The sequence below is a fragment of the Phyllobates terribilis genome, unplaced genomic scaffold, assembly GCF_046119375.1.
Source record: "Phyllobates terribilis strain yellow unplaced genomic scaffold, ASM4611937v1 Scaffold_31__1_contigs__length_13893835, whole genome shotgun sequence".
Classification (NCBI taxonomy): domain Eukaryota; kingdom Metazoa; phylum Chordata; class Amphibia; order Anura; family Dendrobatidae; genus Phyllobates; species Phyllobates terribilis.
Window position 1 is genome coordinate 1,794,605 of NW_027362791.1, and position 8,386 is coordinate 1,802,990.

An 8,386-nucleotide genomic window follows, 5' to 3' on the forward strand; every position below is an offset into this window, starting at 1 on the left:
GGGTACCCCAGGAGAGTTCCAAATGTGTGTGGGTAGAATATATATCCCACGGGGGTAAAATTGAAGAAAGTTGAAAAAAAAATTTTGGGGGACTTAGTCATTTTTCCGGCGTTTATCAGACTTTCAGATAGGGGAAATGTTAGAGAGCATTCCGATTTCAGTTCCAGAGCGATTCGCCCAATGAGACCTTGATATTTAGTCGATTTCAGCCAATTTTCTGGATTTTTGAAAATTTCACTTTTTTCATGAAAATATCCACTAAATGAGGGAATAATATGTGTGAGGGTACTCCAGGAGAGGTACAAATGTGTGTGGGTATAATATATGTCCCACGGGGGTAAAATTGAAAGAAGTTGAAAAAAAATTTTTTTTTTGGACTTAGTCATTTTTTTGGCATTTATCAGACTTTCAGATAGGGGAAGTGTCAGTGAGCATTCCGATTTCAGTTCCAGAGCGATTCGCCCAATGAGTCCTTGATTTTTAGTCGTTTTCAACCAATTTTCTGGATTTTTGAAAATTTCACTTTTTTTGTGAAAATATCCACTAAATGAGGGAATAATATGTGTGAGGGTACCCCAGGAGAGTTCCAAATGTGTGTGGGTATAATATATATCCCACGGGGGTAAAATTGAAAAAAGTTGTAAAAATTTTTTTTGGACTTTGTCATTTTTCCGGCGTTTATCAGACTTTCAGATAGGGGAAATGTCAGTGAGCGTTCCGATTTCAGTTCCAGAGCGATTCGTCCAATGAGTCCTTGATATGTAGTCGATTTCAGCCAATTTTCTGGATTTTTGAAAATTTCACTTTTTTGTGGAATTATCCACTAAATGAGGGAATAATATGTGTTAGAGTACCCCAGGAGAGTTCCAAATGTGTGTGGGAAGAATATATATCCCACGGGGGTAAAATTGAAAAAAGTTGTAAAAATTTTTTTTTTTGGACTTAGTCATTTTTCCGGCGTTTATCAGACTTTCAGATAGGGGAAATGTCAGTGAGCGTTCCGATTTCAGTTCCAGAGCGATTCGTAAAATGAGTCCTTGATATTTAGTCCTTTTCAGCCAATTTTCTGGATTTTTGAAAATTTCACTTTTTTGTGAAAATATCCACTAAATGAGTGAATAATTTGTGTGAGGGTACCCCAGGAGAGTTACAAATGTGTGTGGGTATAATATATATCCCACGGGGGTAAAATTGAAAGAAGTTGAAAAAAAATTTTTTTTTGGACTTAGTCATTTTTCCGGCGTTTATCAGACTTTCAGATAGGGGAAATGTCAGTGAGCATTCCGATTTCAGTTCCAGAGCGATTCGTCCAATGAGTCCTTGATTTTTAGTAGTTTTCAGCCAATTTTCTGGATTTTTGAAAATTTCACTTTTTTGTGAAAATATCCACTAAATGAGGGAATAATATGCGTGAGGGTACCCCAGGAGAGTTACAAAAGTGTGTGGGAAGAATATATATCCCACGGGGGTAAAATTGAAAAAAGTTGAAAAATATTTTTTTTGGACTTAGTCATTTTTTTGGCATTTATCAGACTTTCAGATAGGGGAAATGTCAGTGAGCTTTCCGATTTCAGTTCCAGAGCGATTCGCCCAATGAGACCTTGATAATTAGTCGATTTCAGCCAATTTTCTGGATTTTTGAAAATTTCACTTTTTTCATGAAAATATCCACTAAATGAGGGAATAATATGTGTGAGGGTACCCCAGGAGAGTTACAAATGTGTGTGGGTATGATATATATCCCACGGGGGTAAAATTGAAAGAAGTTGAAAAATAATTTTTTTTTGGACTTAGTCATTTTTCTGGCATTTATCAGACTTTCAGATAGGGGAAATGACAGTGAGCGTTCCGATTTCAGTTCCAGAGCGATTCGCCCAATGAGTCCTTGATATTTAGTCGTTTTTAGCCAATTTTCTGGATTTTTGAAAATTTCACTTTTTTGTGAAATTATCCACTAAATGAGGGAATAATATGTGTGAGGGTACTCCAGGAGAGTTCCAAATGTGTGTGGGTAGAATATATATCCCACGGGGGTAAAATTGAAGAAAGTTGAAAAAAAAATTTTTGGGGACTTAGTCATTTTTCCGGCGTTTATCAGACTTTCAGATAGGGGAAATGACAGTGAGCGTTCCGATTTCAGTTCCAGAGCGATTCGCCCAATGAGTCCTTGATATTTAGTCGATTTCAGCCAATTTTCTGGATTTTTGAAAATGACACTTTTTTCATGAAAATATCCACTAAATGAGGGAATAATATGTGTGATGGTACTCCAGGAGAGGTACATATGTGTGTGGGTATAATATATATCCCACGGGGGTAAAATTGAAAGAAGCTGAAAAAAAATTTTTTTTGGACTTAGTCATTTTTTTGCCATTTATCAGACTTTCAGATAGGGGAAATGTCGGTGAGCATTCCGATTTCAGTTCCAGAGCGATTCTCCCAATGAGTCCTTGATATTTAGTCGTTTTCAGCCAATTTTCTGGATTTTTGAAAATTTCACTTTTTTGTGAAAATATCCACTAAATGAGGGAATAATATGTGTGAGGGTACCCCAGGAGAGTTACAAATGTGTGTGGGAAGAATATATATCCCACGGGGGTAAAATTGAAAAAAGTTGAAAAATATTTTTTTTGGACTTAGTCATTTTTCCGGCGTTTATCAGACTTTCAGATAGGGGAAATGTCAGTGAGCATTCCGATTTCAGTTCCAGAGCGATTCGCCCAATGAGTCCTTGATTTTTAGTCGTTTTCAGCCAATTTTCTGGATTTTGAAAATTTCACTTTTTTTGTGAAAATATCCACTAAATGAGGGAATAATATGTGTAAGGGTACCCCAGGAGAGTTCCAAATGTGTGTGGGTATAATATATATCCCACGGGGGTAAAATTTAAAAAAGTTGAAAAAAAATTTTTTTTGGACTTAGTCATTTTTCCGGCGTTTATCAGACTTTCAGATAGGGGAAATGTCAGTGAGCATTCCGATTTCAGTTCCAGAGCGATTCGTAAAATGAGTCCTTGATATTTAGTCGTTTTCAGCCAATTTTCTGGATTTTTGAAAATTTCACTTTTTTCATGAAAATATCCACTAAATGAGGGAATAATATGTGTGAGGGTACCCCAGGAGAGTTCCAAATGTGTGTGGGTATGATATATATCCCACGGGGGTAAAATTGAAAGAAGTTGAAAAATAATTTTTTTTTGGACTTAGTCATTTTTCTGGCATTTATCAGAGTTTCAGATAGGGGAAATGACAGTGAGCGTTCCGATTTCAGTTCCAGAGCGATTCGCCCAATGAGTCCTTGATATTTAGTCGTTTTTAGCCAATTTTCTGGATTTTTGAAAATTTCACTTTTTTGTGAAATTATCCACTAAATGAGGGAATAATATGTGTGAGGGTACCCCAGGAGAGTTCCAAATGTGTGTGGGTAGAATATATATCCCACGGGGGTAAAATTGAAGAAAGTTGAAAAAAAAATTTTGGGGGACTTAGTCATTTTTCCGGCGTTTATCAGACTTTCAGATAGGGGAAATGTTAGAGAGCATTCCGATTTCAGTTCCAGAGCGATTCGCCCAATGAGACCTTGATATTTAGTCGATTTCAGCCAATTTTCTGGATTTTTGAAAATTTCACTTTTTTCATGAAAATATCCACTAAATGAGGGAATAATATGTGTGAGGGTACTCCAGGAGAGGTACAAATGTGTGTGGGTATAATATATGTCCCACGGGGGTAAAATTGAAAGAAGTTGAAAAAAAATTTTTTTTTTGGACTTAGTCATTTTTTTGGCATTTATCAGACTTTCAGATAGGGGAAGTGTCAGTGAGCATTCCGATTTCAGTTCCAGAGCGATTCGCCCAATGAGTCCTTGATTTTTAGTCGTTTTCAACCAATTTTCTGGATTTTTGAAAATTTCACTTTTTTTGTGAAAATATCCACTAAATGAGGGAATAATATGTGTGAGGGTACCCCAGGAGAGTTCCAAATGTGTGTGGGTATAATATATATCCCACGGGGGTAAAATTGAAAAAAGTTGTAAAAATTTTTTTTGGACTTTGTCATTTTTCCGGCGTTTATCAGACTTTCAGATAGGGGAAATGTCAGTGAGCGTTCCGATTTCAGTTCCAGAGCGATTCGTCCAATGAGTCCTTGATATGTAGTCGATTTCAGCCAATTTTCTGGATTTTTGAAAATTTCACTTTTTTGTGGAATTATCCACTAAATGAGGGAATAATATGTGTTAGAGTACCCCAGGAGAGTTCCAAATGTGTGTGGGAAGAATATATATCCCACGGGGGTAAAATTGAAAAAAGTTGTAAAAATTTTTTTTTTTGGACTTAGTCATTTTTCCGGCGTTTATCAGACTTTCAGATAGGGGAAATGTCAGTGAGCGTTCCGATTTCAGTTCCAGAGCGATTCGTAAAATGAGTCCTTGATATTTAGTCCTTTTCAGCCAATTTTCTGGATTTTTGAAAATTTCACTTTTTTGTGAAAATATCCACTAAATGAGTGAATAATTTGTGTGAGGGTACCCCAGGAGAGTTACAAATGTGTGTGGGTATAATATATATCCCACGGGGGTAAAATTGAAAGAAGTTGAAAAAAAATTTTTTTTTGGACTTAGTCATTTTTCCGGCGTTTATCAGACTTTCAGATAGGGGAAATGTCAGTGAGCATTCCGATTTCAGTTCCAGAGCGATTCGTCCAATGAGTCCTTGATTTTTAGTAGTTTTCAGCCAATTTTCTGGATTTTTGAAAATTTCACTTTTTTGTGAAAATATCCACTAAATGAGGGAATAATATGCGTGAGGGTACCCCAGGAGAGTTACAAAAGTGTGTGGGAAGAATATATATCCCACGGGGGTAAAATTGAAAAAAGTTGAAAAATATTTTTTTTGGACTTAGTCATTTTTTTGGCATTTATCAGACTTTCAGATAGGGGAAATGTCAGTGAGCATTCCGATTTCAGTTCCAGAGCGATTCGCCCAATGAGACCTTGATAATTAGTCGATTTCAGCCAATTTTCTGGATTTTTGAAAATTTCACTTTTTTCATGAAAATATCCACTAAATGAGGGAATAATATGTGTGAGGGTACCCCAGGAGAGTTACAAATGTGTGTGGGTATGATATATATCCCACGGGGGTAAAATTGAAAGAAGTTGAAAAATAATTTTTTTTTGGACTTAGTCATTTTTCTGGCATTTATCAGACTTTCAGATAGGGGAAATGACAGTGAGCGTTCCGATTTCAGTTCCAGAGCGATTCGCCCAATGAGTCCTTGATATTTAGTCGTTTTTAGCCAATTTTCTGGATTTTTGAAAATTTCACTTTTTTGTGAAATTATCCACTAAATGAGGGAATAATATGTGTGAGGGTACTCCAGGAGAGTTCCAAATGTGTGTGGGTAGAATATATATCCCACGGGGGTAAAATTGAAGAAAGTTGAAAAAAAAATTTTTGGGGACTTAGTCATTTTTCCGGCGTTTATCAGACTTTCAGATAGGGGAAATGACAGTGAGCGTTCCGATTTCAGTTCCAGAGCGATTCGCCCAATGAGTCCTTGATATTTAGTCGATTTCAGCCAATTTTCTGGATTTTTGAAAATTTCACTTTTTTCATGAAAATATCCACTAAATGAGGGAATAATATGTGTGATGGTACTCCAGGAGAGGTACATATGTGTGTGGGTATAATATATATGCCACGGGGGTAAAATTGAAAGAAGTTGAAAAAAAATTTTTTTTGGACTTAGTCATTTTTTTGCCATTTATCAGACTTTCAGATAGGGGAAATGTCAGTGAGCATTCCGATTTCAGTTCCAGAGCGATTCGCCCAATGAGTCCTTGATATTTAGTCGTTTTCAGCCAATTTTCTGGATTTTTGAAAATTTCACTTTTTTGTGAAAATATCCACTAAATGAGGGAATAATATGTGTGAGGGTACCCCAGGAGAGTTACAAATGTGTGTGGGAAGAATATATATCCCACGGGGGTAAAATTTAAAAAAGTTGAAAAAAAATTTTTTTGGGACTTAGTCATTTTTCCGGCGTTTATCAGACTTTCAGATAGGGGAAATGTCAGTGAGCGTTCCGATTTCAGTTCCAGAGCGATTCGTAAAATGAGTGCTTGATATTTAGTCGTTTTCAGCCAATTTTCTGGATTTTTGAAAATTTCACTTTTTTCATGAAAATATCCACTAAATGAGGGAATAATATGTGTCAGGGTACCCCAGGAGAGTTACAAATGTGTGTGGGTATGATATATATCCCACGGGGGTAAAATTGAAAGAAGTTGAAAAATAATTTTTTTTTGGACTTAGTCATTTTTCTGGCATTTATCAGACTTTCAGATAGGGGAAATGACAGTGAGAGTTCCGATTTCAGTTCCAGAGCGATTCGCCCAATGAGTCCTTGATATTTAGTCGTTTTTAGCCAATTTTCTGGATTTTTGAAAATTTCACTTTTTTGTGAAATTATCCACTAAATGAGGGAATAATATGTGTGAGGGTACCCCAGGAGAGTTCCAAATGTGTGTGGGTAGAATATATATCCCACGGGGGTAAAATTGAAGAAAGTTGAAAAAAAAATTTTGGGGGACTTAGTCATTTTTCCGGCGTTTATCAGACTTTCAGATAGGGGAAATGTTAGAGAGCATTCCGATTTCAGTTCCAGAGCGATTCGCCCAATGAGACCTTGATATTTAGTCGATTTCAGCCAATTTTCTGGATTTTTGAAAATTTCACTTTTTTCATGAAAATATCCACTAAATGAGGGAATAATATGTGTGAGGGTACTCCAGGAGAGGTACAAATGTGTGTGGGTATAATATATATCCCACGGGGGTAAAATTGAAAAAAGTTGAAAAAAAATTTTTTTTGGACTTAGTCATTTTTCCGGCGTTTATCAGACTTTCAGATAGGGGAAATGTCAGTGAGCGTTCCGATTTCAGTTCCAGAGCGATTCGTCCAATGAGTCCTTGATATGTAGTCGATTTCAGCCAATTTTCTGGATTTTTGAAAATTTCACTTTTTTGTGGAATTATCCACTAAATGAGGGAATAATATGTGTTAGAGTACCCCAGGAGAGTTCCAAATGTGTGTGGGAAGAATATATATCCCACGGGGGTAAAATTGAAAAAAGTTGTAAAAATTTTTTTTTTTGGACTTAGTCATTTTTCTGGCGTTTATCAGACTTTCAGATAGGGGAAATGTCAGTGAGCATTCCGATTTCAGTTCCAGAGCGATTCGTCCAATGAGTCCTTGATTTTTAGTAGTTTTCAGCCAATTTTCTGGATTTTTAAAAATTTCACTTTTTTGTGAAAATATCCACTAAATGAGGGAATAATATGTGTGAGGGTACCCCAGGAGAGTTCCAAATGTGTGTGGGTATAATATATATCCCACGGGGGTAAAATTGAAAAAAGTTGAAAAAAAATTTTTTTTGGACTTAGTCATTTTTCCGGCGTTTATCAGACTTTCAGATAGGGGAAGTGTCAGTGAGCATTCCGATTTCAGTTCCAGAGCGATTCGCCCAATGAGTCCTTGATTTTTAGTCGTTTTCAACCAATTTTCTGGATTTTTGAAAATTTCACTTTTTTTGTGAAAATATCCACTAAATGAGGGAATAATATGTGTGAGGGTACCCCAGGAGAGTTCCAAATGTGTGTGGGTATAATATATATCCCACGGGGGTAAAATTGAAAAAAGTTGAAAAAAAATTTTTTTTGGACTTAGTCATTTTTCCGGCGTTTATCAGACTTTCAGAAAGGGGAAATGTCAGTGAGCGTTCCGATTTCAGTTCCAGAGCGATTCGTAAAATGAGTCCTTGATATTTAGTCCTTTTCAGCCAATTTTCTGGATTTTTGAAAATTTCACTTTTTTGTGAAAATATCCACTAAATGAGTGAATAATTTGTGTGAGGGTACCCCAGGAGAGTTACAAATGTGTGTGGGTATAATATATATCCCACGGGGGTAAAATTGAAAGAAGTTGAAAAAAAATTTTTTTTTGGACTTAGTCATTTTTCCGGCGTTTATCAGACTTTCAGATAGGGGAAATGTCAGTGAGCATTCCGATTTCAGTTCCAGAGCGATTCGTCCAATGAGTCCTTGATTTTTAGTAGTTTTCAGCCAATTTTCTGGATTTTTGAAAATTTCACTTTTTTGTGAAAATATCCACTAAATGAGGGAATAATATGCGTGAGGGTACCCCAGGAGAGTTACAAATGTGTGTGGGAAGAATATATATCCCACGGGGGTAAAATTGAAAAAAGTTGAAAAATATTTTTTTTGGACTTAGTCATTTTTTTGGCATTTATCAGACTTTCAGATAGGGGAAATGTCAGTGAGCATTCCGATTTCAGTTCCAGAGCGATTCGCCCAATGAGACCTT